The sequence below is a fragment of the Choloepus didactylus genome, chromosome 19 (genome assembly GCF_015220235.1).
Source record: "Choloepus didactylus isolate mChoDid1 chromosome 19, mChoDid1.pri, whole genome shotgun sequence".
NCBI classification, from domain to species: Eukaryota; Metazoa; Chordata; class Mammalia; order Pilosa; family Megalonychidae; genus Choloepus; species Choloepus didactylus.
In genome coordinates, this window is record NC_051325.1 from 11,686,929 (window position 1) to 11,710,828 (window position 23,900).

A 23,900-nucleotide genomic window follows, 5' to 3' on the forward strand; every position below is an offset into this window, starting at 1 on the left:
TGTGAAAGTGAAAGGAATGACAGAGAGGTTTAGCAACCTTGAGTTGGAATTCACTATCTTTTGGTTCAAATTCTGGTTCCCCAGTTACCGGCTGAAGTTCATGAGGCTCATGCTCCCCCCAGACTGACAAACTAAGATGAGCTAAGACCCCTGGACCCCTTGGACCATTTCTGGGCTCCCTCTCCAAGCTTTGGGGTACTTTTGCTTTCAACATCCCACCCACACTTGTGACTTTTCCTTGGAGGACATCCTTCAGTCTTGGGGGCCACTTTGCCCATAACACAGAGGGAGCCAGACATGCCTAGAAGTTTCACACCTCCAGAGTGGCTCACAGCCAGCCACCCACCAGGAGTGGAGATCTGGTGGCAGATTGAATTATATACTCCTCAGTAGAACACTCTTCATCTTAATCTGCATTCCCGTGGGGTGGGTGTGAACCCATTTGTAAATAGGGCCTCTTGAAGATGCATTATTAGTTAAACCGTGAATTCACTTGTGAATAGGATCTTCTAAGAAGCTACTTAGGTGTGACCACACTAAGACCAGGGTGGGCCTTAATCTGTATTACTAGAGGCTTTATAAAAAGAAGCCAGAAGTCAGAAGAAGACACAGGAGGAGAGCAAGGTTATTGCCATGTGACAGGAGGCAGAGATGCAAGCCAAGGAACACCAAGGACTGTAGCAAGCCAGTACCAGAAGATGACAGACTCCGGGTAAAAGTACAACCTTCCAGTGTCCTGTCTGGGACTTCTGGTCTCTAAAACCATGAGCCAAAAAATTCTTGTTGAATGAATCAAACCATTGAGTGATATTTGTCATAGCGGTCCTGGCAAATTAAGACAGCTCCGGTTGGGAGAGACACAGAGGTGTAACTTACACTCCAGAGTTCTCCTGCAGGATCAGGATGAGACCATGCTCTACGGAATTTTTTCCTGAAATTTCACCCCATTTGCATCCTACTTGCCCCACTCCCCTATAGGTCTATCTTGGGAGACCTTCTTCAATAAATCACTTGCCCATGAATCCTTGTCTCAGGATCTATTTCTGGAGAACCTGACCTAAGATGGTGCTTCGGTGATGGAAGACAAGTTATGTATCTTTCTCTGTTTCCTCCCTCATCTGAAAACTGCAGTGACCTCACTCCATGGGTTTGTGACATTTAACCACAAAACCATGCGTGGCTGTGTTTAGAGCACAGTCAATGTCATCTGGAGGGGGTGTCACAGAGCAAGATGTGGCACCCATTTTGTTCATCTCTGTCTCAGCCTCCTTTCTTTTTTCCTTAACAGCACACATTGCAGTTTGTGATTCCTGAAAAAAATCTGCTTAATTGCATTTTGTTCTCGTCCCTCACTGGATTATAAACTTCTTGATGGCAAAGACCACACCTTGGGAGTCCAAACCATTTTGCCTGGCACTGTCCTTGTTTTAGCTCTGAAAATCACATGTCCCAAGAAATCCTGAGACCTGGGCAAATCTGGAAAGTTGGTCTCTCTACACTTCTTTCATTTAAAATTGTACCTTACCATCTAAACACAGTAACTGGCATATAATAGATGCTCAATAAATAACGGATGTATGTATAGACATGACATTTTATGACATATTTTTTTGTGTTTTTTTCTTTAAGGAGGTATACATGAACCCTGTGGTAGGTTCAATAATGGTGTTCCTGAAGATGTTCACATCCTAATTTCTGGAACCTATGAATGGGTTAGGTAACATGGCAAAGGGGATTAAGGTTGTAGATGGGATCAAGGTTACTGTGCTCATTTGAAGCTGTTATATAGCCCAGAGAAGGCCATGTGGGTACAGACTTACTGCAGGTGGGACCTTATGATTAGGTTATTTCAACTGAGATGTGACCTGCCCTGTTGATGGCTTGGGTTGGGCATTTCCATGGCCTAAGGACTGTAAATTGTAAGTTAATAAATCCGTATTGTAAAAACCAACCCATTTCAGGTATATCACATTTCAGCAGCTTTAGCAAACTGAAAGAGTTACTAAGAAACTCATCTTAAAGTAGAGAGATTATCCTGTATTAGCCAGGCGAGCCCAATGTAATCACTAGAGTCATTGAAAACAGAAGGAGGCAGAAGAGGAGAATTCACAGGAAGATGTGACTACAGAAGAAAGGCATAGAATGAAGCAACGTGAGAAGGAATTGACTGGCAGTCTGAGGCCGGGTTGTGGATTTGAGGGGAAGATCTATGTGATCAATTAGTGATGCCTGAGATCTGTGTGATCGATTAAGGATGGCTGCAGGGGCATGTGAATGGGAGAGTTGCCCCCAGGGCCAGGTGGGTTTCAACATTGCTCTCCTGTAGGATTAGAGCTCTCCAGGGCCAATTTACTCCCAGTCCACTCCTCTAGTTCAACTTGTTGGGCAAGAAGATATTTCCTTTTCCTTTCTATTATTGTATTTTTTAAATCTCTCTCTCTTTCCCTCCTTCCCTCCCCACCCCCTTTTATCTCCCTTTGGCGCTTATGGGTTTTTATTCTATAAACACTTTGCAGTCTTTGTGACATGGACTCATTCAGGACATGTTTACAGTACTTAATAACATCTCCCTGAGAAATAATGAGAATGCCTTCAAAGGTTGTCTTCCTCTCCGAGAGCGCGGAGGATGGCATGCCAGGCCTGCAATAGGAGAGTTGAGGATCTGGCAGGGGGAGAATTGACTTAATTTCTTTTCACCGCTTGAAATGGAGTGTCTGGGTGATCTGACCTAAATGCATAGCCTAAAAACCAATTAATTCTGAATTGTGCATTTGTGAGCGCATCAAGCTGTGTGCAGAATTTCCGATGAGGCAGGCATTGCCTACCTGGATTATTTGCAAAATGTGAAGATTTGTCCACATAAACATACTTAGTGGTCCATTATCAAAGGGATGCTTCAATCCTATTGCGCTGTAGCTAGAAGGCCTGTAACGGCTCCCCAAGCCCTTCTGGTTGAATTTCAAACCCTCAGCCGGGGTTGTAAGGCCCTGGGCAGTGCAGCCCCAGCATGCCCTCCCTTTGCCGTGCCTTACTCCAGGTCTTTTAGTGTCCTAAGAGTGGGACAGAAATTTGCAGGGTACTAAATGAAATGCACCCTTGTTTCCTGCTGTGATGGTTCTGAAGGGAGAACGTGCATTCCAGGAGAGAGCCACAGTCAGCAAGATGAGGGGGCTTTGTAGATGTGGAGCTGAGAAAACACACAGCTGTCCTTCCAGCGGGGCCTCCTCCCTCTGCTGGGTGGCTGTTCAGTTGTTCCTTCTATTGCTGCTGCCTGTTAGAGGAATGCCAATTTTGTCATATTCAGGTGAACTAAACTGAGGCCAATATGCCTATGGCACTATTTGTCTGTGGGGGATGGACCAAATAAGAAAAATTTGGGGAAAAATTTCCATAACTATAACCCAAGGTCAAATGGGATGGCCTATAATGGTGCAATCACGACAATGCCCTGAGAACACCCAGGAGGGAGGAATTAATTGGGAGCTGGTGGTGTGTGCGGTGCGTGTGTGCTTTGGGGGTATGTGGTGGTGTGTGGGATGCATATGTGGTGGTGCATGTCTATGGTGTGTGTGGATGTTGTATATGTTTCTGTGAGTGCGGTATGTGTGGTGTGCGTATATGTAGTGTTTGTGTGCAGAAGGTATATGGATATATGGAGTATGTATGTGTGTTTTGAGGTTGCGTGTGGTAGTGTGTGTGTGTGAATGGGGTGTATGTGTATGGAGTTGTGTGTGGTGTGTGTGAATGGGGGTGTATGTGTGCGGAGTTGTGTGCAGTACTGTGTGTGTGTGTGTGTGAATGGGGTGAATGTGTGTGGAGTTGTGTGTGGTGTGTGTGTGAATGGGGGTGTATGTCTATGAGTAGTGTGTGGTGTGTGTGTGTATGAATGGGGTGAATGTGTGTGGAGTTGTGTGTGGTGTGTGTGTGTGTGAATGGGGTGAATGTGTGTGGAGTTGTTTGTGTTGTGTGTGTGAATTGGGGTGTATGTCTACAGAGTAGTATGTGGTGTGTGTGTGTTGTGTGTGTGAATGGGGTGAATGTGTGTGGAGTTGTGTGTGTGTTGTGTGTGAATGGGGGTGTATGTCTACGGAGTTGTATGTGGAGTTGTGTGTGGTGTGTGTGTGTGTGTGTGTGAATGGGGGTGTATGTCTACAGAGTAGTATGTGGTGTGTGTGTGTTGTGTGTGTGAATGGGGTGAATGTGTGTGGAGTTGTGTGTGTGTTGTGTGTGAATGGGGGTGTATGTCTACGGAGTTGTATGTGGAGTTGTGTGTGGTGTGTGTGTGTGTGAATGGGGGTGTATGTCTACGGAGTTGTGTGTGTGGTGTGTGTGTGTGTGTGAATGGGGTGAATGTGTGTGGAGTTGTGTGTGTGTGAATGGGGGTGTATGTCTACAGAGTTGTGTGTGGTGTGTGTGTGTGAATGGGGGTGTATGTCTACAGAGTTGTGTGTGTGTGTGTGAATGGGGGTGTATGTGTACGGAGTTGTGTGTGGAGTTGTGTATGGTGTGTATGTGTGTGTGAATGGGGTGAATGTGTGTGGAGTTGTGTGTGTTGTGTGGTGTGTGTGTGAATGGGGGTGTATGTCTACGGAGTTGTGTGTGGTGTGTGTGTGTGTGTGAATGGGGGTGTATGTCTATGGAGTTGTGTGTGGAGTTGTGTGTGGTGTGTGTGTGTGTGTGTGAATGGGGGTGTATGTCTATGGAGTTGTGTGTGTGTTGTGTGTGTGAATGGGGGTGTATGTCTATGGAGTTGTGTGTGGAGTTGTGTGTGGTGTGTGTGTGTGTGTGAATGGGGGTGTATGTCTACGGAGTTGTGTGTGGTGCCTGTCGTCACAGGCCTGGAGTCACTCTGCAGGCCTCCTGTGGGACAGTGGGGTCTGAGAGAGGAACTCAGGGGAGAAGAGCTGGCTCCGCAGTGTGAAGGGCTTCACCTGACAGGCCCAAAGGTGGGGGACCCCCTGTGGGAAAGCAGAGCCTGGGGTTTGTGAGTGCAGCGGAGTTCGGGAGAGGAGAGGCTGCCACCGTCACACACCAGGGAGATGCCGAAACTTGAATCAGGGCTGAGGGCCGGAGGAGAGAGGCGAGGGGGCCTTCAAACACCCAAATCCCGCCTTGTCGCCCTTGGGCTTCAGCCTCTGGGCTTTTCTGAAGCTCTGGGAGTTCACTCATCAAGTTGGCAAGGAAGCCCCAAAGTCTGAGCGAGTTAACGTCTCCAGTGGTGGCCTCCAAAGGGAGGCTGGGAGTCTGGGTAAGGGCCTGGGCTCCCCTCCTTGGGGGAAAAACCTGGGAAGATGGAGCTCCAGGCACCCCCAGTAGTAACCAGAAGTCACCCTGTAGTGCCTTTCTTCCTTTTTTGTGCCACTTCCCTGGTCTCCCGTTCAAACTTCCTGGGATCACGACTCAGGTAATTATAGGTATCCAAATCCCTGTCTTAGGCTCAGCTCTGGGGAAACCCAAACAAGTATGCTTCCCGTCACCCATGAATGCACAGGCAGAAAAGAGAGGAAACAGTTAAAACCGCATGTGGGGCAGCTCTCCAGAAGAGCCAGTGGATAAATACTCCCCTCTCCTGCCCCTTCGATGGACAATTCTGAAGGCAGCACAAGCCACACAACTCTTTGGAGATCCTACTGGGGCTGAACCTCAGTTGTCCACAGTGGAGGGTTGAAACCCAGGTTTTCTAACTCCAGAGTTCAAGCTGTTCTTTATTTTCTATACAGTTTTCTATATTACCCTATATATCTTTATTTAACTCTCTTTAAATATAATTCATTTTTTTTCTAAATCGTGACTCTGAAATAGGCACATATTTATACACAATGTGATACATCCCTAGGGGGTAAAGGGGGGCCACTGACATACACCCCAACCCCGCTCAAGCCAACTGTGAAGAGCTCTTCCAAAAGCCTTTAAAGTGTCTCCAAACCCCCAGCATCTCTGAATCTCTCTCAAATCAAAGACCTGGGTTTCACAATAGAATTGTGGATGTGGCATGAATTGCTGAGTTTTGTGAATGTTTTTGTTACACCCACATTTCCCTGCCACGGTGAACAACTCATCTTGGTTTGCCTGATTTTAGCACCAGAAGTTCTGCATCCCAGGAACCCCTCAGTCTGGGGCAAATGGGGACCGACGCTCTGTCCACCACTACAAACACAGTATGTGCTCAAGACTTATTTGCCAGGTGACCACGCTGCAAGGGAGCAGGGGTTACTTACTGTTCACTTCATACAGCAACACACAGCCATATCCGATTTCTAAGCATCCTTTGGTTTACATCTCATTTAGAGTTATCCTCCAAGAATTCCCAGGAAAAAAAAAAAGAGCAAATTCTAAGACTCATGGGAGTTGAGATTAAGACCTTTTAATATATTGTAAGTGCTAAAATTTCACTCTACTTTCTTTCTCTGTGTTAAAACAAAGAAGTAGAACCCCACAGGTCCAACTGACTTCTGAAGACATTCTACATGGACTATTCATGGAGGCTGGAATTGCCAAATTCAAAGCCCAGGAATGAGAGCACAGTTGTCTGACTCCCAATTCATTGGTCAACACTAGGAGAATTGCTAGGCTGCCATGTGGCTTTGACCAATGTATTCTAGAATGAGCAAAAGAAAGAAGGACCAAAAAACAGGCCAGGGCACAACGGTGAGATTTAACTATAGTGTTGTGGGTTTGTTTCATCTGTTGAAATCCCAAGACAAAACCTTCATTTGCAACTGGTGAGCTCAACCGCAGGATCCCTTTACCCCACTCTGCCCCAAGGAACGTCCACCACCGGAGCCCCAGAGTTAAGCTGATTAAAAGTCAGTTGGATTCTCACTTACTGTCTTGCTCTAGGAAAACACTTTTTTTGGGGGGGGGGGTTGGTTTTCTGGCTTGATCCCCCTGACCCTTCTCTGCCTCTTTCTGGCTCTATTTCTTTGCAGAGAGAAAGCCATTTCAGAGCTTTGCTGAATTTACCCATGAAGCCTCAACCAATAAATTCCTAACTCAAAAGATTAAAGACATTTATGTACACCATACAAAAAGGAAAAGTCTTCCTTACATCAGAGTCCTGGTGTTTGTATAGCTTAACCAAACAGAGAATAACGTTTGAAAGACAAGGACTAACACAGACATTTCTTGTTTTGTGAAACTAGGCTCAATTACTCTAAAAATGTTGCCCGCTTTGTTATTTTTAAATGCTTTTATCTCTTTCTGATTTATGGCAGTTCCATGGATGGAGGTAGAGCTTTCCTTAACCACACGTAGGCAGGCATATCCCTTTATACAATTCTTGAAACTGGGGTTTCATTTTCAATGGTGCTTGCTGGCAGCCAGCAGGGCTCTCCATCTTTTATCTCTGTGTTCAAATTATAGGGTCTGTTTCACCATTAATGCTCAATTCTATGTGACAACTATGGATAGAAGTATGAAAAAAAAATTTGGTGGAAATGACCAGGATTTGACTTAGCGAAAAGGGAAAGAAATGAACAATTATTTAATATTTGTTTGGGACTAGCAATGGGGGAGACATCTCCCAATTTTTATTTTTACTTGTTTTTTGATTCTTGGAAAAATTAAGTGCTACTTTGGACAAGTTATTGAATTTCTCTTTAAAAAGAAATCTGTAAAATGGGGATGTATTAAAAAAAAACTAGTTACTTCATAAAACATCATCTTAAATTTATTCAGTGATTGTGTTTTTTCTGTCATATTTTCCATGATTCGCATTTTGAAATTTTTCCGCAAAATTTTCAACCGTATTACTTTGAAGGTACTTTGAATATGTTGAACAAGTAAATACATTCATAAATACAATTTCTCTTAAAAAAAAGTATGATGAGTGAAGCATGGTGGTAATCTCAGCAGATACAATTGCAAATACACAGGTTCTTGTCTTCTCTTGGGGGATAGAAGTAGCTTATGTTAGTTTTGCTATTTTCCTTTAAATTCAGCGAACCGTCTGTGTTGTTTTCCATATAATTTAAATAAACATGTAAATCTAAAATATAAACTATAACATTGATAAATAGCATACAGGTTTGGGTTGAGAAAAAAATCCTCAAAGAGCTAAAAAAGTTAATCGTTACCTGGTGCAGAAGAGACCTTCGGTATTCAGTAGGAATAACAAGAGAAGCACCATCTTCTATCCTCAGAGTCTTTTGTAGCTATTTCCGCAGATTCACCACAACCAGAGAAGTCACCTAAGGGAAGTAGCTTCTTGGTATCACCAGGTTTGAGGAACAGAACACTTGGACGTGGCAAAGTTTACCGACTCCAATAGTTGGCATTTCAATACTGAATTTTCAGGTTGTGATTATCAACTGCTCTGGAATTGCTGAGTTTGAGCACAGCTCCTGCAATTGGGAACCTCTCAAGAGCTTTGGCCTTTTATCCACACCGGATGGAGAAACTATAAGAAAACTGTTTCTTACTCCATGAAACATCAGCAACCGGTCTAGGATGTGGTGGATGTATTGAGAACTCTGTTCTTTTAATAATTTGAGAATTATTGGAGGTGTTGGTTATAACACATCCCACTCTAGATAAGCAAACAAGTGCTACTTTGGACAAGTTATTGAATCTCTCCTTAAAAAAAAAATCTGTAGTATGAATCTGGGCCCGACCTCATGAGAACTTCTTCTTGACCAAAAGGGGATGCAAAATGAAACAAAATAAAGCTTCAGTGGGTGAGAGATTTCAAATGGAGTCAAGAGGTCACTCTGGTGGACATTCTTATGCACTATATAGATAACACTTTTTGGGTTTTAATGTATTGGAATAGCTAGAAGTAAATACTTAAAACTACCAAACTGCAACTCAGTAGCCTTGACTCTTGAAGATGACTGCATGACAATGTAGCTTACAAGGGGTGACAGTGTGATTGTGAAAGCCTTGTGGACCACACTCCCTTTAACCAGTGTATGGATGGATGAGTAGAAAAATGGGGACAAATAACTAAATGAAAAATAGGGTGTGGGGGGAATGATTTGGGTGTTCTTTTTTACTTTTATTTTTTTTTCTTATTTTCACTTTTTCTGGTACATACAAGGAAGATGTTCAAAAAATAGATTGGGGCGATGGATGCACAGCTATATGATGGCACCATGAACAATAGATTGTACACTTTGGATGATTATACGGTATGTGAATATATCTCACTAAAATTGAATATAACAAAAAGCCACACTGGCTGTAGAGTGAGAATAGATGGTAAAGGGGGTGAGAAAGCATTGAAAGAGCAGTCAGAACACTATTGTAGTTATCCAAGTGAGAAGTGACTAGAGAATTTTGACACTACACTGTTCTATGTTACCAAAGGTAGCTAAGATGACAAATTGACTATTTTTGCCCACATCGTCATCTCTCTGATTTCTGTTGAATTTCTACTCTTAAATCATATAGTCCACACTTGATTTTCAATATATTATGGTTTTTTATTAATTGACATTTATGCAGAATCTATGGAACATAAGTTTTTATGCAACATCAACAAAATACAAGACTTCACCCCAATTTTCTAAGACAGTGCTATCTGATAGTATTTTCTGCAATGATAGAAATGTTCTATATTTGCTCTATTCAATATTCAAATGACTACTGAGCACTTGGAGTGTGGCTAGTGCAACTAAGGAACTGGATTTTAAAATTTAATTTTAACTAATTAAATTTAAATAGCTACATGCAGTAGTGGCTGCTATGCTGGATAGCACAGCTTTGGGAGTTGGAATAAAATGTTTACATGGAGGAATATCCAGCAGTACTAGGCAGTATATGATCAAAGCCAAATAAATCACATAGTAGAGTATAAACTGTGTTATACAAAATTAAGAAAGAGGTACAGAGTTTAGGGTGCAGTCCTTGGAATTCTAAACCTAATAAAATGACTTATCAGCATGTTGTTTAATCTAAACTTTGGTAAAATGTCACTTATGATGTTGGCCTCAAAAAAAAATAGATTGGTGTGATGAATGCACAACTATATAATGGTACTGTGAGCAGTTGATTGTATACCACAGATGATGGTATGATATGTGAATATTATCTCAATAAAACTGAATTAAAAGATCTGTAAAATGGGGGTGCATAAAAAAACTAGCTACTTCATATAACATCACCTTAAATTTATCGATTGTGTTTTTTCTGTCATATTTTCCATGATTAGCATTTTGAAATTTTTTCACAAAATTTTCAATTGTATTACCTACAAGCTACTTTGAATATATTGAACCAATAAATACATGCATGCATGAATACAATTTTTCTTACAGGATCTGGTAGTGGATGGGGCATCCTACCAGCACATGCTCTATCTTCCAGTCACCCATCCACTAGGAACCCAGATAGATGCAGAAAGTTCCTAAGTGGCACATCCTGCCATGGATTTTTTTCTGCATGAGTTCCTTCAGAGCAGAACTGGGGTCTGTTTGGCTTGCTTTGTGTTGGCTCTCTTGGGCACTTTCTTGCATATGGTTGTTAAAGAAAGTCTATGTGAGGAGACAGACCACATGGGAAGGGTGTCCTTGGGGCTTGACATGTGCCTGTCTGTCCCTGATGCAATTACCCAACCACAGAAGTCCCTTCCTTAAAAGCAGAAGGGGCTACTTAGGAGAACTTATTAAGACTAAACCTTTGCTCCATTATATGACTCGTGGTAAGCTCGGAGCTTACCTGATAGGCTGGTGAAAAGCCTTCAAGGACTCCTCAAAGATGTCCTTCAAATCTTGGCATTTCTATGACAGGAACTGACAAATAGATCTTCATAGACCAGAAGTTTCACCCTTCACCATAAAGTTAAATTGCACGAGGCTTTGGAAGTCAACATTTCTCAAACTCTTTGGTCTTAGAGCCTCCTTACATTCTTAAAAATTCTTAAAGACCATTCATAAAGACCTCAAAGAGCTTTTATTTATGTGGGTTACATCTATTTATAAACTGATATTTATCATATAAGAAATTGAAACTGGGAAAATATAAAAATATTTATGTATTAATTCACCTTGAAATAATAGCGATAAGTCCATTAAATGTTAACATGAATAGTATTTTTATTTAAAAATTACTAATTTTCCTAAACAAAGCATTAAGAGGGAAGGGTGCATTTTTTACATTTTGCAAATTTCTTTAATGTATGGGTTTAAAAAGGCACCTGGATTCTCATGTCTGCTTCTGCATTCACTCTGCCATGATGTGTCATTGTGGTTGAAGTGTGTGAAGATAATCTACTAGCCTTTCCCAAACTGCTGTTGGATAATGGTCTTTCCAGAGAATTGTAGACGGCCTTCTTTGATTAACACATCAAAACTCCTTAAGTGATAGTTTTGTAGAGGGGAGCTGCAATGAGACTTCCAGAAAACTTGTCATATTTTATGCTCATAAAATTTCCTTATTAAATAAAGAGGGGTTATTTTATTGTAATTATATATATATATAAATGATAAAGACAAATGATCTCATCTTTTCTGTACCAGAATGTGTAAACCAGGACTTGAGAAGCACAGTACTGTCCTTCTCACCACTCCCCATATTTCTGGAATCCTCCCTTCGCTGAAAATTCACAATCTTTAAATGGTGGGGCTATGCATTTTGGTATTATATAATATGAAGATTCTCTCTACCACTGCTTTGCTTGCTCTTTCCATCTGCCTCTGTCAAAGGCAGACAAAGACCATATCAAACTTGACTCTGTTTGGATTTTATTGACTGAAATCCTCATTTACCCAATAGTTTATAAAATGCCAGGTCAAAGCCATTCATAATGCAATCCAGTAACTGCTCTGTTCACAGGTTACCTCCCCATTCTGAAAGAGATTATTGATGCTCAGTGGGGACAAACTGAAGAATAAACTCTTCATTCTGTAAAACAAAATATTTGACTGGACAATAATGGAGCATATTAATAATGCCCAGAAGACATTAAAGGTAAATATAATGGAACAGTAAACACAGTGGCTTGATGAAGAGCTTGTTTGTTTGGAGGCAGCTGCTCTCTGAACACCTGCCCAGGACTCTCATTTACAAGAGTCTCCAGCTTTTGGTCGGAGCCTCTTCAAAGAATGGGAATATGACTGTATTTCTATTCGTCTCCTTTACATTTCGTCTCCTTCCTATCTTTTGGACTATTGTTTTCCAACCTGTGTGACTGTTGATGGACATGTGTGCTCTCCAGGGGCTTTGAGCTCAATCACCAACTTCATATTAACATGTGTCTGGAGCAGCATCATGATGATAAAGGAAAAGAGATTCATGAAAATCCCATCCATTCTGCCGCAGAACACCAGTGTCTCCTTTTATACATCTGTGTGGGCTGCAGAAAACAAGCAAATCTTGGCCCATTCCAGGTCCTGTTAGCTTGAGTTCATTTCTTCATCTATGTGGGAAACTCAGTAAAGAGACACTGCTCATGAAAAGATTTTGGCAAACAACTGTTTCAACTCTGCCAGTTGATTGGATGTTTCCCCATTTACAATGTCAGAACCCCCTTCAACAGTTGGCAGAGCCCTAACCATGCTTTTTTCCAATGTTCTTGAGCAAAATGGCTAGCAACTTCTCTTACTTTTTCCAAAGACCCCAGAAGCTATACCTCAAATTTTCATGTGAAATATATTTTCTCCTTGTTCTGCCTTGTTTTTAGGCGATAGATCTCTGTACTTTATTTTCATTCCCAGGGAGCACACTTGCACTGTTCAGTGGATGGACCTCCTGGTAGAGAAGACTTCTGAAAATGACAAATGAATCCCTGAATGGCTTATCAGTTACTTGCTACCACTGAACTATTGCAGATATACAAGAGGCACATTTACCCTAAAATGCAATGAACACAAGTCAGTTTACTTTGGGTCCAGGCCAAAATATGATCTGACATGTGTGCCTGCAAACTAACTTTAAGTTCAGACTTTTCTTCTTTGAATTGTGGAGAAGTGAATAGGTACTGCTTAGCTTGGATACTTCCAACCTGGGGAGACCACTTTGCTAGTAAGATCCTTGGGGGGAAAGGAACTATCTGCATCATGGACGAGGCCAAACGCTAGAATAGAATAAAGGTTGGATTTTACTTTCCATTGTGTGCAAGGATTCATGTGCCCACTGTTTTTTGGGAAATGATGCTCATTGGTAATTAACATCCCTTCTCCAACAGATATTTCCAGGCAAAACAGCTAACATTGAGCAAGAGAGGCTGACCTAAATCTGAACATTTGTGTTTGCTGTTCTTTTCTGAGAAGAGCCGAATTGTCAATAAAGTTGTCCCCATAGAGCACTAATCAATATGTCCTCCAAAGGAGGGGAGATGCTGATCAGAGGGTCAGGATAGGACATATTGGAGCTGGAGAGATGCTTCTGCAGTAGACATTGGGGGGAAATGCAAGGTGGTCTCCAGTCTCACTCCTTGCATATGCTTATCAGCTAGAGATGCATCATTTTGATTTGTCAGTGAACAAGACTGGGCATTTTTCATGAGCTTAGAGAGCCTTGCAGGCTGGGATGTGCATGTGTGTATGGCTGGGGTGGTGAGAAGAAGGAAATTTTCAAGGAAGAGGTAACTTCTAAATTGAATCCTGGAGAATGAATGGCTTTCTAGCACTTTAGGCAGTGTCTTGGGTGTGGTTTCCATAAAGCAGACCCTGAAACAAGGATATGAGGACAAGAAGTCTACCTGAGAGGTGGTCCCAGGAAGCACCAGGAGAGGGTGGGGAAATGAGCCATGGAAGATAAGGGAAGGCAGCCAGCAAAGGCTTTGGCATCAAGCAAGTTTTAATATTGTGGGTGACCGAGCTGAGTCCTCCATGGAACCTCAGGGAGAGTGTGTGGAACATGCCCCAGAGTTTCCCATCCAAGGAGAAGGATGTGGGCTATTTATCCATCTGTTCCCTTCAGTCATTGGCTGAGCTCATTCTCTGAGGAGTTAATTCCCTGGAATTCAGACCTGCCCCATGGATGGCCTGAGGCTCCAACACAGTCTCAGTTGCTTGAAGTTGGAAGATGTCACAGGAACATATACAGGAATGGCCATTTGCTGTCAGGATCACCCACAGCATCTGCTGGAGGGTATCAGGGGACATGTACCACAAACCATTCCTGGCCAAGGGAGAAGTCCAGAGACCATGGGTTTAAGGAATGCAGGGAGTTAGTTCAGATGGCAGCAGCAAAGAGTTGGATGAAACCTGATTTGGGGAGCAGAGGGCTATGATTTTCCTGGTGACACTTCCCCTCGGCTCCTGAGGAAAACCCTGTGACTGGCTTCAGGTGAGAACTCAGTCTAGAGTTTCTTTAGCATCCTCCTGTCACTGCATTTGAACCTGCCTCAGAGTTTATGTATGTTGGTCTGTGAAATCCATGGAAAAAGTGATGGGATATTTAGGAGCAGCAGAGTCTAGAGTAAAACAGTACCCTGGCTGCAGATGAAGGGTTTGTTGGCATTTGTGACCACTAGGTGCCCCTGCTCACTTGGTTTTCATGGTGGAACTCCATGTGTAGGTCAGCCCACTGGTCTCCTACCTGGTCATCACACATGCCAATTGGACGTCCACTTCAGGAACTTTGCACTTACGTTCCTGCTTTCTGGAATGTCCTGCCCCTGGGTTATTTTGTGGATGACTCCTGCTTTCAGGTTTCAGTTCCAGTGCCTCCTCTTCAGAGAGCTCTCCCCTGATCAGCTGACCTAAAAGAGACTCTCACCCCAATCTCCACCCTCTTCCAGAGTTTTATTTTCTTTATAGCATGTGTTCACTTGTTTATTTTCTGTCTTCTTCTAGCAGATATTTTGTCTGTTCATCATTGTATCCCCAACACCTGGAGGGCACTGTTGAATGAATGAATGAATGAATGAATGAAGTGTTTAGCACAACATTTGCCATGGAAAGTGCTCAGTAAAGTGGAGCTTTTTACTACATGAAATAAGAGAGAGTCCATTTTAAAGCCCATGATAAAAACCTCTCACCTGATTTGGGTTTTGCCTTCCTGTTGATAACTGTCTCCCTTCATTTATTTAATTTCCTTCCTGAGCTTGCAATGTAAAGATTTATTTTTTCCCCAATTGCTGTTTTCCTTTCTTTCTCTCCTCACCTTTGTTCCTAAGCGCCCAGGGCTCCCTCCCTGCAGTAAGCTGTCAAGACGAGAACCACTCTGGCAGCAATGATTGATGCCAGGTGAACGACTCCCAATGATTTTTTTGTGCTTGTGTTTATTTAGCAGGTTTAAGGTTTCCCGAGGAAAGGTCCTGGATGCAGACTCATGATCCACAAATCTGAAAAGGGCCCGGAGGCTTGGTTTGCTTTTGATAAGCACTGAGACATGGATTCTTATTTAAAGGGGTTGGAGCCCACCCACAGGGCCTTGCTCCTTTCTCTTCTAAAAGATCTGGTAAAACTCATTCACCTTCTGTTCACCTCTCAGCTGGCATGAGCTCCTCCCTGCAAACAGCCTCCTGTCCACTCACAAACAATTCAACCTGGCAGATCCATTGTGAGTCTGACCAGGTGCTTCTCACCGGGGGATCTCATGGACAGCCACGTGGTCCCTGCCCCCAGGAAGCATATGAGCAAATCTGCACCCCACATGCGATTAAAAACCTGAGATGCCTCAGGCACCAGGTGACAATGTAAAGGGACACAGCGAGGAGTGGTGGAGACTGCATCCAAGTGGACAGAGCATCTCAGGCTCAAGGAGGGGACCACAACTCACGACTGGCAACTGGGGCCTGGAAAAAATGTGGGCCATATTTATAGATCCCATTGGGGTTTCCAAGAGAAGCAGGTATGTCAGATGTACGTTTAAAGTATTTTGATTTTTAAATCCTGGAAACTAATTCCATCTTTTAAAAATCATAAACAGGATGAAAAACAAGTCAGCAGGCTTCTGGCTCCCCACATCTGAGAGCTTGCCTCACAGCTTCTCAATATAGTCATACCAAAGATAACTAAATAACTTATTGTTTCCTTTTCTTCTTGATTAAAAAAAAAAGAAAAGGAAAGAAAAAAGAATTATTCTCATAGAAAGTTTCCCTTATAGAAAATATAGATGACAAAGGTAAAATAAATCAAAGCATCCATAAATCTTCCACTTAGAGGAAACCTCTGTAACTATCTTAGAATAGGAAGTTCCAATCTTGCTTTTAAGCATAGGTACACATTCCTTGTTATGGATTCTTGTTTGAGTCCTGTAGGAAGTGTCTGAAAGGAGGCAGTCAATAGGATCATGGATTTGCAACAGAAATTACTCTTAGCTGGGTGTTAAGGGTGGATGGAAAACTCAAGGAGGACCTAGAAGGACAGAGCAGCTTCAAAAGTAAAGAGAAAGGGGCAAATAAAGAGGGCCTGTGTGTTTAGGGGTGGAGGGAGGGTGTGGATGGGATGCCCCTGAGCAGAGAAGAACCCCTGGACTTCATTCCTGTGCCAGTTTGAATATATTGTGTCCCCCAAACGCCATTATCTTTGATGTAATCTTGTGTGGGCAGATGTTATCAGTGTTGATTAGTTGTAATACTTTGAGTGTCTCTTTGGAATGTGCCCCACCCAGCTGTGGGTGATGACTCTGATTGGATAATGTCCATGGAGGTGTTGCTCTGCCCATTTGGCATGGGTCTAAGTTGATCAGTGGAGCCATATAAATGAGCTGACATAACAGAAGGAACTCAGTGCAGCTGAGAGTGAACTTTTGAAGAGGAGCTACAGCCAAGAGGGACACTTTGAAGAAAGCACAGGAGCTGCAGATGAGAGACAGTTTGAAGACAGCTGTTGAAAGCAGACTCTTGCTCTGGAGAAGCTAAGAGAGGACAAATACCCCAAGTTCAACTAAGAGTGACATTTTTGAGGAACTGCAGCCTAGAGAGGAACATCCTGGGAGAAAGCCATTTTGAAACCAGAACTTTGGAGCAGATGCCAGCCACATGACAGAGGTTTTCCAGACACCATTGGCCATCCTCCAGTGAAGGTACCCAATTGCTGATGCATTACCTTGGACACTTTATGGCCTTAAGACTGTAACTGTGTAACCAAATAAACCCCCTTTTATAAAAGCCAATCCGTCTCTGGTGTTTTGCATTCTGGCAGCATTAGCAAACTAGAACAATTCCCTTCCCTTCCTGCTCACAGGCTTTCATGGACCCCTGTGAGTGCAGGAGTGGGCATTTGCAAATCCACAGAGTCGCTTGTACAAGAGGACAAAGGTACCCAATCCCAACTCCAACATCATGGGTGGACAGTCATCATCGGTTTAATTAATCTCACTGTGTTTTCTGCAGAGCAGACCAGGCACCAGATAAGTTTCCCAGAAGCAGCCTGGGAAATGAGATTCCTGTGAAAGTGATTTATTAAAGCATTCCCAGGAAAATCCTGTACAGAGTGGGAAGGCAGAAGACACCAATGAGATTCCATAAGAAGTGAAGTAGAAAACACAACTTCAATGTGAAAATTAAAATGCCTGTAGCCTCTACCATCACATCAGCTCCCATCTGTGAGTTGTAGGCTCCCAAGAGGGTTGACCAAGGATGAGTCAGCCGAGGGTCAGACCCCATAGTCTGAGATGCCTTCTGAATACAGAATTCATGATTTTTGATTTTCCAACATCTTTTATTTCCCCTCCCTGGGAACTGTACCTTCATATTATTCAGGATTCCTACTTATTTTGTCTAAAAATCTCCTAAATTCTAGAACTCTCCACATAGAATTCAATTTTTCATTCTCCTCCATTCATTTTCTAATTTAATCATGGTCCTTTTGTTTTGTTTTGTTTTGTTTTCTTGCTACCCCTTGCTCTCAATTAATCTCTTTCTCCATCTTCAGGGGTGTCTAGGCAGTGAGCCCCCTGACTTGTTCATATTGAAAAGGGATGTCGACAGTATGGGGAAGGGGGCTGCATCTAATTGCTGTTCTGAAAGAAGCTGTTGTCTGTGGGTATTAGGACTTGTCTGGCATAGGAACAATCTGGTGGATTTAAGTTTCTGAGAGATAAAACTTAGTGAGTGAATCTTTTATAGAATCTCAGGTAGGACTACTATTGGTAAGGGCATGGCATACTGTGGCCATTTGGGATATCTCACTGGAGCTTGCCTAAGAGAAACCTCCAGGATAACCTCTCAACTCTATTTGGGATCTCCCAGCCACTGTGACATCAGCATGTTACCTTTCTTTTCTCCCCCTTTTTGTCAAGTAGGTGTTTTCAGTCCCTCACTGCCAGGGCCAGGCTCAGTCCTGGGAGTCATGTCCCATGTCGCTAGGGAGATTCATTCCTCTGGGAGTCATGTCCCTTGTGGTGGGGACATTAATGAATTTATTTGTCGAATTGGGCTTAGAGAGAGAAAGGCCACATCTGAGCAACAAAAGAGGTTCCCTGGAGGTGCCTCTTAGGCATAATTATAGGAGGGTTCAGCCTCCCATTTACAACCCTAAGTTTCACAAGAGCAAGCCTCAAGTCAAGGGCTTGATTTATTAAGTAGTGTGTTCCTAATTTCACTTAATATATATTCTATCCCTAGATAAACAGTGAATTTCTTACATTATCTTCACTTAGTTGTACAACCATCATCACTCTCAACTTTAAACAATTATCATAACATAATACATCCCAGAGCTCTTATCAGCTGCTAATTATTCATCCCTAGTATTAGTGTAGTGTTGGTAAGATATTCCTATTAACTATAGTCTTTAATATTTAACGGGTGATTTTTCCATATACCATTCTATTGTTAACCATCTTCACTAGTGTCATATCTTATAAGTATATCATGCCTACACTTACTTAGGTTTGCGATGCTACTCTTTGGGTTACATGCCTTTAAACAACCATTTACAAACATGTTCACCTTCCATACGTCACTGATTCTTATAATCCCATTAAAGAACCATAGTCACACCTGACCATTCCCATACCATTAAGTTCACCCTCATTATCAAATCTGTACATATTAGATTATCATTCCCCCATCACTAGCTTCTATGTCTAGGTCCTCTATATTCTACATTATAAGACATTTATTTTGTATTTTTCACAAAGTTCACATTAGTGGTAACATACAATATCCCTCCTTTTGTGTCTGGCTTTTTTCACTCAGTATTATATCTTCAAGGTTCATCTATGTTATCACATGTTTCACACCTCATTCCTCCTTACTTCTGCATAGTGTTCCATTGTATGTATATAAACATTTTGTTTATCCACTTCTGTTTAAGGACCTTTGGATTGTTTTCATCTCTTGGCAGTTGTGAACAATGTCACTATGAATATCAGTGTGCAAATATATGTTCATGTCACTGCTTTCAGATCTTCTGGGTGTATACCAAAAAGTGAAATTGCTGGATCGAAGGGTAACTCTATATCTAATTTTCTAAGGAACTGCCAAACTGTCTTCCACAGTGTCTGTACCATTATACAGTCCCACCAGCAATGAATAAGAGTTCCAATTTCTCCAAATCCTCTCCAGCCTTCGTAGTTTCCTGTTTGTTTAATGGCAGCCACTCTTATTGATGTGAGATGATATCTCATTGTGGTCTTGATTTGCATCTCCCTAATAACTAGTGAAGATGAAAATTTTTTTTCCTGTGTTTTTTAGCGATTTGTATTTCCTCCTCAGAGAAATATATTTTCATATCTTTTGTCCATTTTATAATTGGGCTATTTGTACTATTGTCATTGAATTGTAGGATTTCTTTACATATGCAAGATATCAGTCTCTTATCCGATGTATAGTTTCCAAATACTTTTTCCCATTGTGTTGGCTGCCTCTTCACCTTTTTGACAAATTTCTTTGAGGTACAGGAGCTTTTGATTTTGATGAGTTCCATTTATCTATTTTTTCTTTCATTGCTTGTGCTTTTGGTGCAAGGTCTAAGAAGCAACCTCCTAATACTAGGTGTTAAAGTTGTTTCCCTACATTATCTTCCAGGAGTTCATGGTACTGTCTCTTATATTAAGGTCTTTGATCCACTTTGAGTTAACTTTTGCATGGGGTGTGAGGTAGGGGTCCTCTTTCATTCTTTTGGATATGGATGTCCAGTTCTCCCAGCCCCATTAGTTGAAAAGACTGTTCTGTCCCAGTTCAGTGAATTTGGGGGCCTTATAAAAAATCAATCAACTGTAGATCTGGGGTCTATTTCTGAATTCTCAATTCAATTCCATTGATCAATCTTTGTGCCAATACCATGCTGTTTTGAACACTGTGGCTTTATAGTAGGCTTCAAAGTCAGGAAGTATAAGTCCTCCCATTTCATTTTTGTTTTTTAGAATATTTTTAGAAATTCAAGGCTGCTTTTCCTTCCAAATAAATTTGATAATTAGCTTTTCCAAGTCTGCAAAGTAGGGTGTTGGAGTTTTGATTGAAATTGCATTGACTCTCTAGATCAATTTGGGTAGGATTTACATCTTAATGATGTTTAGCCTCCCTATCCATGAACATAGAGTATCTTTCCATCTCTTTAGGACCCCATCACAGTCCTTTTCAGAAGCAGTAACTGCAGGGCTGGAGAAACTCAAGGGAGATTGCAAATTATTTCATGACAAGAGGTTATCAAGTGGAGAAAAGGTACTCAATTTCAGGCCCAGAAAACCTGGCTTTACAACTGAGCTCTGCTGCTTCTTGTTAAATGACCTTAAGCAACATTTAAGTGGTTGGGTTGATTATTCTTTAAGTAGGTTAAAGATGCCCAGTGAGGCTTCAGCGAGGTCAGCATTGCCACCTGTTAGACCAGGCATTTTACTGAGTAGTGATATTGGGGCCACATTCCCCCAGCTTCAGCCTCCTCGTGAAACTGCCCCCATCAAAAGACCAAGGACCTTGCATTGTATCCCCAGGCGTCTGGATTTCAGTAAGCATTAAAGTAAATAAATCAGTTTACAAGGCTGCTAATTTTGCCACGTAAGGAGATTTTACTAAATGGTAACTACTTTCTTTAGACACTGTCATTTCCTAATGAAAAAGATGGGCTACTTAGTAAAGAGGTGTTATGTCTCCAAAGATGGCCTCTCTGAGTGCCTTCCCACTCTTTCCATCAGGAGGAGGAGTCTATCCCTTCTTCTCTTGAATTGGGCAGGGCCTTGTGACTCGCTTTGACCATGAGAAAGAGATGGAAGTGTCTTTCCAGTACCCCTCAGCCCATGACTTAAGAAGTATGGGACTTTCCAATTTTGAGCTTCTTGGAACTCAGCTGCCATCTGGGGAGTCCACACGGAGGAGAAACAAGGTGCTCCAATTGATGGCCCTCTTTGAGCTCCTGGCCAACAGCCAACATCAACTACCAGCTGATGAACCATCTTGTAAGTTTCAATCCACTTTTCCCCCTAGAACCACCCAGCTGAGCCCAGTCAACCCACAGAATGTGAGAAATAATAAAATGGCTGTTATATTATAAGTCACTAAGTTTTGGGATGGTAGATAATTGAACCAATATTCCAGAATACAGAATATACTCCTTTAATTGAATATGTTTACTTTTGCAAAACAAAACAAAAACTCAAGCAAACACAAAAAAACTAAAACTAAAAAAATCCACAAAAACTTTACTACACTTTCTTTACCCTTGTCATTTTTCCATGGAAGGGGCAAACATCACTCTGTTGCACAATTTATTCCTCTGGAATTCCACTACACCAACCCCTTGTGCTGGGTCGACAGTAGGGTGAGACTATTGGCTCTCTGTGGCTAACTGAAACCAAAGGTATAGCTCTCTGTCTCCAAAGGAGATTCTGTGCCAGTAAGCTGGCTGTTCAATGATGTCTATGCAGCAGTTCCCATAGCCCCACTTACTTCTTATTTTCATCACTTGAAGACAGTAATGTTATGTGCCCATAACCCCACAGTTTGTGGACTTGGTTCAATTACTTTAGTGCCCTGGGTCTGTTGACTTATGCATGGCTGGTTTAATATGAAACAATAAACCAATTGGCCAGTTATGCCTACTGCCTAAGCCACACATTCACAAAATTTTCTTGAAAACAAGACTTTTGCCTCTGCAAAGGCACCTAGAATTAAATTATCCTCTCGTTTGGTCAGATGCTGAACATCTTTTCATATGCTTATTTTCCATCTGTATATGTTATTTGGTGAGATGACTTCATGTTTTTTTTCATGGATTTTGCTCTAGTTCTAGTAAGATTTATTTATTTATTTTTTAACTATTGAGCATGGAGAGTTTATATATTCTAGATCCTAGCTAGTCCATTGTCTGATATGTGGCTTTCAAATATTTTCTCTCACTCTGTAATTTGTCTTTTCATCCTCTGAATGGGCTCTTTCCCAGAGCAGAAGTTTTCAATTTTAATTTATAATTTTTTTCCTTCTCTGGATTCTGCTTATGGTGTCAAGTCCAAGAACTCTTTGCTTAGTTCTAGATCCGGAATATTTTCTTCTAGTTTTTCCCCTAAAAGGCTTGTTGTTTTACTTTTTATATTTAAGTCCATGATTCAATTTTGAGTTAATTTTTGTGTAAGATATGAGACTTAGGTTGAAGTTCATTTTTTGGTCTATAGTGTCTAATTGTTCTCGCATTCTATTAAAAACGGCATCTTTCCTCCATTGAGTTGCCTTTGTAATTTGTAAAAAAATTGGGTATATTTGTGTGGGTCTACTTCTAGATTCTCTACTCTGTTCCATTGATCTATGTGTCTATCCCTCCACTAATACCACACAATATTGATTACCGTAGCTATACAATAAGTCTTGAAATTTGGTAAAATATTTCCTCTCATTTTAAAATCTTTTTCAGAATTGTTTTAGCTGTTTTGTTTTTCCACAAAAGTTTTAGAATAATCTTGTCTGTATCTATAAAAATCTCATTCTGGGATTCTGATAGGAATCGCATTAAACCTATATATCAATTTGAGAAGAATCATCATCTTTACCATATTCAGTTTTCCAATCTGTGAACTTGGTGTGTCTCTTCTATTTATTCAGATCTTCGTTGGTTTCTTTCATCAGCATTGTTTAGTTTTCAGCCTACAAATTCCACACATCGTGTTAGATGAAGGTGTAAGTTATTTCAGTTTCCAAGTGATTATCAGTGGTATTGTACTTTTAACTTTGGAGACCATGTGTTTATTGCTAGTATATAGGAAGACAATCGATTTTGTATTTATTTATTTATTTTTGTAGATTCCTTGGGATTTTCTACGTAGAAAACCATGTCATCTGAAAAAAAGGGACAGTTTTATTTCTTCCCTTCCAGTATGTGTACCTTTTACTTACTTTTCTCACCTTATAGCACCAGGTAGAACTTCCAGCTCTATTTTGAATAGTGATGAGGAAAGTAGACATCTTTGCCTTGTTCCCAGTTTTAGGGGAAAGCATTTAGTCTTCCACCCTTAATTAGAGTAACAGCTGTAGGTTTTTGTAGATGCTTTTTTAAAAAAAAAATCAGTTTGAGGATGTTCCCCTCTCTTCCTGCTTTTGTGAAGTTTATCATGAATAGATGTTGGATTATTTGCAAAGGCTTCTTCTGCATAGATTGATATGATCATGTGAATTTTCTCTTTAGCCTGTTAATATGTTGAATGATGTTGATTTTTTAATATTGAGCCTGCCTTGTATCTCTGGAATAAATCCCACTTAGTCATGGTATATAATTATTTTTATATATTACTGACTTCTATTTGCTAATATTTGGTAATTTTTGTGTGAATATTCTTGAGGAATATTGGTTCATAGTTTTCTTGTTTGTACTGTCTTTGTTTGACTTTGGTATTCAGGGTGCTATCAGCTTAATGTAATGGATTGGAAAGCATTTTTCCTTTTATATTTTCTGGGGGACACTTTATAGAATTGATGTTAAATTTTCTTTACACATTTGTTAAAATTCTCCAGTGAAGATCTGGAATCTTCTTTTTAAGGAGTTTTTAAATTACAATCCAATTGCCTTGGGAGTTATTGAGGTATTAAATGATCTATTTCATATTGGGAGAGTTATGGTAGTTTGTGTTTTACAAGAAAT